At 44.6% G+C, this 11978-nt stretch overlaps 1 pseudogene; it reads left to right on the top strand.

The window, feature by feature from the left end:
• Positions 1–257: 257 nt before the first annotated feature.
• LOC125518074 lies at positions 258–3736 on the top strand (annotated as a pseudogene).
• Positions 3737–11978: the final 8242 nt, after the last annotated feature.

Below are 11978 nucleotides of genomic sequence, written 5' to 3'. Positions count from 1 at the left end.
ACAGAAGAGTACTCCTGTATTTTCTACTTAATCTAAAAACATTCGATCTTCACTAAAACTGCTTTCAGAACAACATTAATGTCATAACAAAAGTTATGAGGGCGAACGAACCATGCTGTGCTAGTGTGCTTACCATGGCAAAGAAGATATCACGATAAGGCAAGCAAGATCTGAATTAGAAAGAACCCATCACGTACTGAAAATTCGTGAGTGTGAGAGCACACCTGCTACACGCACAGGTAATGAAGACAGCGACAATGGAGGAGAAGATTGAGATCGACGCACCTGTGACGGCGTTCTCTACGGAGCCGATATTCCGGTCGTTGGACCTCGACGCGACCTTGTACGCCATCTGCTCTTCCAAACGAGCCCTTGCTAATGGCCGCCCCCACCTGCGATGAGTACGACGCGCCGATTCCTCGTAGGGGAGGCATCCAAATCGCGGAAGCTAGCATGGTCAAGTGGGGTACGATGACGACGGCAGGAAGAAGTGGGCGAGATGGATCTACCTACCCTTCCCTATGGTCGCCATGGGAGATGAAAGAGGAGGCCGGCGTTGCCAAAAAAATTGGGAGAGAGATGGGATCGAGAGGGGGTTGGGGGTTGGGGGAGATAGGAGTGTGGGACGTGCACGAGTGGGTCGGCTGTTGGATGAATCTCGTACATGGGTTGAGCTGCTTTTTTTGGTGTGGTGCGATCCTGGCCCTCGCGCGCGCGACGCGAGAGTTTTTCGGTCGATGGCTTTTTCCCCCTAGATTTTTTTCACGCGAGGGATTGTGTGAGGGGGGATATAGTCGTCGTAGGTGGGAAGAAGGAGATCGAACCATCACGACGTTCGATCCTCCTTTAATAGTAGAGATGTATCTGTGTTGTGTTTCAGTGTGGCAAGGAGAAATACAGAAAAGGCACGGTGTGTGCGTTGTGCCAAAGTGTGTGTGCGTCTTTTTTTACCTCCAGCTCGTGTGTCTTCTACCTCCAGCTAGTGTGTGTGTGTGTCCGGGAAAACCCAACACTTCCTGCCCTCCACCGCCGGCCGTTCCTGGAGTGAAATTGACTTCCTTGACGGAGGGGCTCTCCTTGCCGGCGCCCCGGTCAAAGAAGACACTTTAGCTATACATCAGGCGACTGAGTTTTTCTTTTTCGGTCAGTGTGCTTTATGATACGTGTGTAAGAGGTTTTCATGGATTTGACTGACGCGGTTGTTTATTCAGTCGATTTCCTGTCTTTGCTTGCTCGGTGCATGCTGCAGCCCCCATTCATGCATGTCTCCACTTTGTGACTGTTGCACCCACATGGATGGATGAAATGCATGCCAATTTTTGTGTGCGTGCATGCCTTTTTTGGTTGTGCTTGCTTCTGTTTTTTTGCACGTGTTTGCTTTTTTTGTGTGTATTTTGTTGAGTTTTTTTTTCTTTATCTGTATTTTTGGATGTTTTGTGTTTTTTTTTGCGGGAATTGGATGTTTTGTGTGTGTAAATGTATGCATGCAAGTATTACATGTATACGCTGTACTACAGTATGGAAATTTCACTGCTATATGTTTCTTCTTACATATTATAAAAAATGCAATTTTTGTACTAATTGTAAGGAAATTCTTGCTTTAACTTTTATTTCACTTTCTTTCTTACTTAAGGGAAATACCAATGACACTAATTCATTCATGCTTTGAAACTTATTTTTTATGTGAATTCTACTATTATATGTTTGTTCCTGCATATATATAAAATGTGCAATTTATGTGTAAATTATGTGCAAAATTGAGCATGATCTACTTCATTCTTTTTTAGAAAATGTTATTTTTTATTTTTGTGTTTTAAGTAAGTAGACAGGCAAGTACTATAAAACACGCGTGTAAATTATAGTAGAGTGCAAAATTGCAATATTATATGTTCCTTTTTTACATATTACTATAAGTGCAATTTCAGTGCAAACTTGTGTGCAATTTTTTCCTCTCTTTTTTTCTTAAAAAGGTTTGTTATTCCCTAGAAAACTTCATTGTTTTGATTTAGTTTTAGTTTTTTTTCATTTTCTTTCTTCTTAAAGGGCTTCATTCTTTCATAGAAAACTTCATTATTTTGTTTTTTATTCCTTCCTTCTTTAAGTGCAATACCGATATCATTCCACTATTATATGTTTATTCTTGCATATTATAAAAAATGCAATTAATGTATAAACTGTGTGCAAATTTTGCCTTTTTATTTTCTTCTTCTTAAAAGGGAATACTAATGCCACTAATTCATTATTTCTTAAACAACTTCTTTTTTTATTTTTCCGTGTGTAAGTATAAACGTAAGCACTATACGATATGTGTGTAAATTATCCTCCGTTCCTAAATATAAGTCTTCTTAGAGATTCCAATATGAACTACATACAGATGTATATAGACATATTTTAGAGTGTAGATCCACTCATTCTGCTCCGTATATACTCGATATTGAAATCACTTAAAACACTTATATTTACGAGCGGAGGGGGTACTAGATTGTGAAAATTGCACTGTTATATGTTTATTCTTTGTGTATTACCAAAAGTGTGATTTAAATATAATGTTGTGCGCAAGTTTTTTTTCACTTTCTTTATTCTTAATGGGCAGTACTAGTGCTACTAATATACTCTTGCTTAGAAAAAATCATTATATTTATTTTGTTAATTTTTATATCATATATAATTTCTGAAAACTTATAAAAGTGGTGTGCATGTACTCATCTCCCTCGAGCAGAAAAGTTCGAATGCATGCATGTTAGTGGGACCCACCGTCATCCATGCATGACATGTGAACAATTGCTTGAACGCATGCATGCATGTACCCCAGCCAGCCCAAGTCGTTCCCACCCAAGATGAATCCTGTGTATAAAGAAAAAGTGACTGGCCCTAAACAAAAGAATCAGTCGACTGGCACGTAGCCGGTCCCCAAAGAAGAAGCCAGCAGACGCTTCCTCGTGGGCGCTGAGCTTTGTGACTTACAGTACAGCCAATTTTTTGTCAGGGACCTCGCCGTGTGCGACCCCGTGCACCGCCGCTACATCGATCCTGCTGCTTGCCGTCCCCGACCACCTGAAAGCGCTGGTCCGTAGACCGGACCTCCTCATCCTGGAGACTTTCCTTGCTCCCGGCGAGGATAAGGAGAACCCTTTATCATTCAGAGTGGTGTGCTTGGCACAATGCAAAATAAATCTGCTGATGCTGGTCTTCTCCTGTTCTCAAATGGAGTGCTCAGGCTACTATTGGCTCATTTGAGAACTCTGAGCCTTGGTTGTCCTATCGTTGGTACGTCCACAGATGCTTCTGTTGGCGTTTGCATTTCATGAAGAAGTTGCTTCTCCTTGACACACACACCATGGATTTCTCTGTTGTCAACCTCCCACCTGAACAACCACCGAACCGCAATTATGTCATTGTCGAGGCAGCGGACGGAATGCTCGGGATGCTCACTAAATGCTATGATGAGTACAGAGAAGATGACCGATGTTGGCTGACGTATTCAATTCTAAGAAATAACCAATGTTACGGAGAAGGTCATCCTGTTGCCGGTAAAGCGTGCTACTCTTGTTGGTGTAGCTGGGGGATACCTGCTCATGGAAGCGTTGTACACCCCATCTAAACAACACATGCTTAAATTTGGATTATTTTCCGTGGAACGTTTCAGGTCGAGCTGTTAGCTGAGCTTAGCAAATCCAACGTGTATGGTCGACTCTATGCTGGTTTGCCACCATCATTGTGTGCACCAACTATTTGAAATGGTGAGTGTTGCAGGGATTTGTTTGATAGTGGCGTGCTTTGCTGCTTCTTTGCTTGCAACCAGTGCTTGTTATGAATGCAGCCAATTCATATCCTGCCTAGCATTATGACTTGTCTGCAATTTTATACGTAGTTAATTGGTGTTATGTACTGTTGGTGCATTTTGTGATAATGTACTATCCAATTTACATGTAACTGGAAGCTTTACTAACCTCAGAAAGCAATTCTCATCAAGTGAACGCACATATGATGATCTTATGACTGCAATCACTACATTACTTATCAAAGGAAACAACTTTACTATCATCTTCTAGTAATCCAAAGTTGGCATCGGGCTTGTATCACTAGTAGATAAACCACCATTAGTCCCGGTTGGTAAGGGTCTTTTGTCCCGGTTTCTGAACCGGGACTAAAGGGTTGTTACTAATGCCCTACCCTTTAGTCCCGGTTCAGTCCAGAACCGGGACAGATGGGCCTCCACGTGGCCGGTGCGCCGAGCCCAGGCAGGAGGGCCTTTGGTCCCGGTTGGTGGCACCAACCGGGACCAATAGGCATCCACGCGTCAGCATTTCAGGGGCTGGGGTATTTGTTTTTTTTTGAAATGGGGGAGGGGGGTTGGGGGTTTTGGGGGCTTAATTTAGGTGTTTCGTATATTGTGTTAGCTAGCTAATTAATAGAGAGAAGTGTCCTCTCTTATGTCCGTGCTTGGTCGACGCTACGTACTATACATACGTATGGAGAGGACTAGATCGTCAGAGAGAAGTGATATCGATCACCTCTCCTTCTCCGAGAGATTGGTCGAACAACAAGTTCTCGTATATCTATCCGACACTACCGGCTACATATATACAATAATTATCTCTTAAAATATAATCTCCTAACTATATATGAACACAGGATCCACATAGTATTCTCCGTCTTCAGCGATCACGTGGTCAAGGAAGAATGCCGCCAATTCCTCTACTCGCATACGATCTGGTGGTAGGAGTTCATCCCGCATCCGAAAGATCTAATTTGAAGAAGGGGGTTAATACATATATATATGAATAAATGAAACTCAACACAAATGATGGTAATAAAATAAAATTGTGAATATTATTGCTTACGCACTTCATATTGTTCTTTAGTGTACCCCCGTTCACAGATCATGTAGTGGATGGACTCGCAAACGTAGTATCCACAGAAATCATTCCCTTGATCCTGCCACAACCACTTTACAAGAAATAGAGGTCAATCAAACTAATAAGCAAGCATGCCAAATGGTATTGATGAAACTAGCGCTTGAATCACTAGGAGACGCGCGGAACATGCTACTATAGTAGTTACTTTCGGGTATCTAAATTGTAGCTTCTTCGGCAGTCCCGGAGCTTTTCTGGTGAATTTTCTCCAAACCCTGCCAGACAAAAGAAAACAATTACTTGATATCAGGAAATGAACAAAGTTGCTGATATGGTGGATAATGATCGATTTAACTTACTTCTCGAGGATTTCAGTCATGTCCGCATACTCCTGGGGATCTTTTCGTCTTGAGTCTAAGACGGTTACTAGTCCCTGCTCAAGCTTAATCCCTAGGAGAATATAGTGGTAACTGCGCACGCATGCATAACTCATCAATTACATTACTATAACCTGGACTAATATATAAGGGAAACCGAATATGCACAAGATAGTAACACTCACTTGAAGTTGTAAGGAAAGAGTATTATATCTTTGTTTTCATTTATTACCAACGATCGTAGCAAGTTGGCCTCAGTATCTTCGGCATGAAATTTAACCTCAGTTGCATCGATGAGATTTGTGTTAATGAACCCAATATCACCGACTTGTCTTTTCTTCAATTCGGCGATCTTCAATCTGCATAATATAGTGAGGATAATTATAAATACATGCAATGAAAGAGCTGACCTATATAGAGAGACTTAATGACAGAAGTAGTAGTACTTACAGACAGTAGCAGGTGACCGTTGCTTTATCGAGGGCCCTTTGATTGAAAAACTGGAAGAACTCCTCAAATGGATAATTCAACAGTTCAATTCCAACGAGGTCATGCTCCTCTCTAACTCTCAGCGTCAAAGTATTTCTGCCCCCAGACTCTCTGCAGGTTTTCATGTACCAATCATGCAATCTTCGCATCATCGTTGTTAGAGATCTTTCATCATTGACGAGAGGCTTCCCGTACTCGAATCTGTGTACCGCCTCCACCTCCAAGAAATCATAATGTACATCGTCGGGCAGGTAATCTCCAAGATTGCTATAACCGGGCACCATCCTCGGATCATTAGCGGCGATGTCGCTAGGCAGCTTGAGCGGGGGGCACGATTGCTTCGCTTGTTCGCCGAGCTGGGCAATTTGTTTCCCAGCTCTTCGTTCTTTTATCCTTTGATCACTGACAGTACTTCCCGACCGCTCTGCTTCGATAAATGTCTTTCCAATAATGCGCTCATAGTTGCCTTTCGGCGGAGACTTTGGTGGTTTTCTCAGGGCAGCCAGAGTGCGCTTCGCTTTCACCAAATCTACCTTCTCCTCCGGAGGTGGATGTCTCTTTGCTTTCAACCCTTGAAACCAGTCCTTCACTTCGGTTCACGCGACCTTCGCGTTCTCCTCCGGGGTCATCTCGTATGGTAACTTCTCTGGAGTCTTCAGAGAAGGACCGAATCTGTATTTCCTCCCGCCTCTGGCTGTACTGCTAGACGCCGGCAGAGCAGACGGAACTGTTGTCTTCTTTCCTTGCTTACGAGGCGGAGGAGAAGGACTACGACGCGCCGGAGCAGCCGGAGCGGTGGCGGGTCTCTTCCGCCCTTGCTGACGAGGCGAAGAAGGAGGAGGCTGGCTGCTCGGGCGCGCTGGCGCAGGCTGAGAAGGAGGCGGAGTGCCGCCACATGCCGGAGAAGGAGCCCGAGTGCCCTGATCGTCACTCGCCGGAGGAGGAGGCGGTGGAGGAGGCGGAGTGCCCTGACTCGCCGAAGAAGGAGGAGGAGGCGGAGGCGTCCAGTTCGGAAGGTTGATGAGCTCCTTCCGCCATAGGCATGGAGTCTTCAGAGCAGAACCCAGCCGAGTCTCCCCTTCACCGGTAGGGTGGTCAAGCTGGAGGTCCTCAAATCCCTCCATTATTTCATCCACCATCACCCTAGCATATCCTTCTGGAATCGGCCGGCAGTGAAAAGTTGCGCCGGGTTCAGTAGGAAAAACAGAGCCAACAGCCGCCTTGACCTTCAAATTCATCCATTGCGTCATAAGGTGGCAATTTTGAGACTCCGTGATAGCATCCATGGGATAGCTGGCAGGAGCCGTCAAGACATGCTTCGGCTGAAGCAGCTCAGTGGAAGCCACGCTGCTTCTCCGTTGAGATGGCGGGGTAGCTTCGGGGGAAGCTTCCGCAGTTCGTTTGCTGCGATTTGCTTCTCGTTCCTCTATTGCTTGTACCCTTGCATGCAGCGCCTGCAGTTGGGTCTGCTGCACTTTTTTCCTCCTCTCCTGGCATTTGTAACCGCCTGCGTCCGGAAAACCAGCCTTCCACGGAACGGAGCCTGGCGTGCCTCGTGTCCGTCCAGGGTGCTCAGGATTCCCGAGGGCCATTGTGAGCTTGTCGTTCTCTCTGTCTGGAACGAACGTCCCTTACTGCGCTGCATCGATATAGTGCTGAAGCCTCTTGACTGGTATTCCCATTTGCTCGTCCGTCCAAATGCACTTCCCTGATACAGGGTCCAAGGTTCCGCCAGCCCCGAAGAACCAAGTCCAGCAACGGTCTGGCCAGTTCATTGTCTCTGGTTTGATCCCTTTATCAAGCAGATCATTCTCAGCCTTGGCCCACCTAGGCCGGGCTTTGAGGTAGCCACTTGACCCCGTGCGATGGTGAAGCTTCTTCTTCGCAGCATTTTGCTTGTTTGTCGCCGACATCTTCTTACTATTTTCCGATGTCTTGTGGACCACAAATGCGAGCCAGTGATCTCTGATCTTCTCATATTTGCCCTTGAATTCTAGTGTCTCTTCTTTGTCGACAAACCTTTTCAGCTCATTCTTCCACCTCCTGAATAGGTCTGTCATCTTCTTAAGAGCAAAAGACTTGATTAATTGCTCTTTAACTGGCTTCTCCGGATCATCCTCTGGCGGTAGGGTGAAATTTGACTTCAGCTGTCCAAAGATCTTTTTTCTGCATATCATTGACATAAGACACCTTAGGGTCTTCTTTAGCCGGCTTTAACCATTGCTGGATGCTGATCGGGATCTTGTCCCTAACCAGAGCCCCACACTGAGCAACAAATGCATCCTTTGTCCGGATGGGTTCAATCGGTTGGCCGTTGCACGCGATTGCTATGATCTCAAACCTTTCATCCGAGCTCAATTTTTTCTTCGGGCCTCGTCTCTTTACCGAAGTTGTGCTCGATCCGAAGGGCTAGAAAAAAGAACAAAGACGAGAGTTAATTAATATGTGTACATACCAAAACAATGAATGCATCAATTAGCTAGTCAGCACAGGCTTAACTAATATATATACCTGGACGGACTCAGTTCGGTCACCGGAGCCGTCATCACGGTCTCCTTCTTGCACCGTCATTAGGTCACCGGAGCCATCCTCACGGTCTCCTTCTTGCACCGGCATTGGGTCACAGGAGCCATCATAATCATAGCCAGCTGCTCCTTCACCCTCTCCTTCCAGACCATCGGTGTCGTTGAGAAACAACGAGCAGACGGCATCACTTCCTTGTGCGATTATGTCCCCCAACAACACTTCTTGTGCTTCGTCTCATGGGGTGTCCATAGTTTCCACAAATATTTACAGCATGGCAATTATTACTCAAACATGACAGATGGATATATTAGTGGCAAACGTAGAACTAGCTAGCTAATCACAGTAAGGAATCATATTAATTAGTGGCCTCGACGCTGCTTCTCTAGGGTTTGGGGTGGCCTCGACAACGCTTCAAGGAGGGGGTAATATCGACAACGACGACATACATACATGGGAAAATAATGTTATCGGGGAGGGGGTATATCGACCCCCCCCCCCACGTGTTGAAGTTATCGGGAGGGGGTATATCGACAACGATGACATACGTACATGGGAAAATAATATTATCGGGGAGGGGGTATATCGACCCCCCCCCACGTGTTGAAGTTATCGGGAGGGGGTATATCGACCCCCCTCGTGTTGAAGTTATCGGGAGGGGGTATATCGACGCCCCCCTTGTGTTGAAGTTATCGGGAGGGGTATATCGACGACGACAGACCCGATAAAACATAAGAAAACAAAGAAGAAATAAAAAGAGGAGAAGAAGAAAGGAATAGAGGAGAAGATCGAAGAAAAAAAGAAAAAAAAAGAGGAGAAGAAGAAAGGAATAGAGGAGAAGAAGAAAAAATAGAACTTTTTTTCTTCTTCTCCTCTATTCCTTTCTTCTTCTCCTCTTCCTTTTCTTCCTCTCCTCTTCTTCTCCTCTTGCTTTTCTTCCTCTCTTCTTCTCCTTTTTCCTCTTCTTATTTTCCTTTTTCCTCTCCTAAATATATAAAACTTTTCTAAATATGAAACTAACCTAAAATGTAATATATAGATAATCCTTTTCTAAATATATAAATCTAACTTTTGCATATATGAACATATATACACAGAAAACATACAAACATATATACATTTTTATAAAAAAGCAAAATACAAATCATCATATATATGAAAAAAAATCTGAAAAGAAGCAGTATACACAATACATATACTCACATATATACATATATATATATATATATATAATCTGAAAAAAACAAGCATATAATATATGAAAAAAAACAGGGGAGGGGCGCCGGCCGGACCAACGGGGGGGCAGGGGCGCGGGTTTGGCGGCAAGGACGGCGACGTGGCAGGGGGCGCGCGTTCGGCGGCGAGGACGGCGAGGGGCAGGGGCGACGGCCGGCGAGGAAGGGTGCGGGGCAGGGCGACGACGGGGGCGGGCCGGGGCGCGCGACGCGCGCCGGGGCAGGGCGGCGAGCGGCGACGGCGTCGGGCGAGGGCACGGGCGACGGCGAGCGGGCGGCGATGGCGACCTCGGGCGGCTAGGGGAGGCGACGGCAACGTCGGGGCAGGGGCCGGCGTCGAGGAGCAGCGCAGCAGCCTGGCGGCGTTGGAGAGAAGAATGGCGGGTGGGGAAAATTTCCTAAGTGTTTGGTTATATAGGAAAGGCATTGGTACCGGTTCGTGGCACAAACCGGGACCAATGCCCCCCTTTAGTCCCGGTTGGTGCCACCAACCGGGACCAAAAGCCTCTTTTCAGCAGCCCAAAGGGCAGGAAGCGGCGGCCTTTGGTCCCGGTTGGTGGCACCAACCGGGACTAAATGGGGGCATTGGTCCCGGTTGGTGCCACGAACCGGTACCAATGCACCCCTTTAGCCACCAACCGGGACCAAAGGCATTGTGCTGGAACTGGCGCGGTGCGGTGGGATGTTTAGTCCCACCTCGCTAGTCGAGAGGCCTCGACGGTGGTTTATGAGCGCTGTTGCGTCGACCACTTCGAGCTCCTCCCAAATGCAGGCTTACGGGCCTAAAGTCACTTATCTGCCTGTGGGCCTACTGGGCCTCCTGCGGGCCTGAATCCTGGCCCATGGTAGGGTTTCTAGTCATATTCAGGCCGTGGGGGCCCAGTAGGTGGCACGTTTTTTGTTTTTTTTGTTTTCTTTGTTGCTTTATTTATTTTATTTTGTTTCTACTTACAACAAAATACTTATTGTTGCTATTTTTATTTTTTTCCATTTTTTTGTTCTGTTTTCTGCATTATTTATTTTCTTTTGTTTTTTGCTTTATTTTTTAATTCTGTTTGCTTTTAGTTTTAGAAAAATTATAAACTTTCTGTTAGTGCCATTAGTTTTCCAATTTGAAAACACTTTTTTTGTTTTTTTGTTTTCTTTGTTCCTTTATTTATTTTATTTTGTTTCTACTTACAACAAAATACTTATTGTTGCTATTTTTAATTTTTTTTCTAGTTCTTTTGTTTTGTTTTTTGCATTATTTATTTTCTTTTGTTTTTTGCTTTATTTTTTAATTCTTTTTGCTTTTAGTTTTAGAAAAATTATAAACTTTCTGTTAGTGCCATTAGTTTTAGAAAAATTATAAACTTTCTGTTAGTGCCATTAGTTTTCAAATTTGAATAGTTAAAATTTGAATTCTTTTAAATTATAAACTTTCTGTTAGTGCCATTAGTTTTAGAAATATTATAAACTTTCTGTTAGTGCCATTAGTTTTCAAATTTGAATAGTTAAAATTTGAATTCTTTTAAATTTGTGTGAATCACAAGTTTGTGATTAACTTTACTAAAAAAATGAACATAGATGCGCCTATAGAGAAAATTCAACCTAAATTCATAATAAATTTCTATGAATTTCAGAGAAATTCACTATGAATTTAGGTCAAATTCCCTGTATAGGGGCATCTATTTTCACTTTGAGAGGAGCTCAACAAGGCAGAGAGGGACGGGCTTATAAACCGGTGTGAGCGCCCTTCGGTTGGCGAGGTGGGACTAAACTCTGACCGCAACGAGGACCAACCCTTTAGTCCCGGTTTGTGGCACAAACCGGGACTAATGGTCATGGGCCAGGGGCGAGGCGCATTGGTCCCGGTTCGTGCGTGGAACCGGGACCAAAAGGTCCAGACGAACCGGGACCAATGGCCCACGTGGCTGCCCTCTTGAGTGTTCTTGGTGAGAACATAGTTGACAAGGACCAAACCGGGATTAATGGTATTACGAGGGCCGAACCATAAGACATTAAAGCATTTCAAATGAACTCTGAAAAAGTTGAAAGTTGGCATGGTATCATAATTTCACCCATATAGCATGTGCATGTACAAAATAGACAATGGTATCATACTCGTTTGTTACAAAGTTGGCATGGTATCATCATAATAGTTGCGGGAGAAAGTCTTCACTTTTTCTTCGCTTGTGTCATTTGCTTATTGCGCCGTAACCATGGATAATCTTCATCGTTTATCAGGATGCTTGGGTCAACCTTGACTTTGAAGGGAGGAATTTCATGAAACTTTTCATAATCTTCAGACATGTCTGTCTTGCCCTCCACTCCCATGATGTCCTTTTTTCCTGAAAGAACTATGTGGCGCTTTGACTCATCGTATGATGTATTCACTTCCTTATCTTTTCTTTTTCTCGGTCTGTAGACATGTCCTTCACATAGATAACCTGTGCCACATCATTGGCTAGGACGAACGGTTCGTCAGTGTACCCAAGATTTTTCAGATCCACTGTTGT

This window comes from Triticum urartu, chromosome 7 (genome assembly GCF_003073215.2).
Source record: "Triticum urartu cultivar G1812 chromosome 7, Tu2.1, whole genome shotgun sequence".
Lineage (NCBI taxonomy): Eukaryota > Viridiplantae > Streptophyta > Magnoliopsida > Poales > Poaceae > Triticum > Triticum urartu.
The sequence above is the reverse complement of the archived record's forward strand: the minus strand, read 5'-3'. Positions and strand labels throughout refer to the sequence as shown.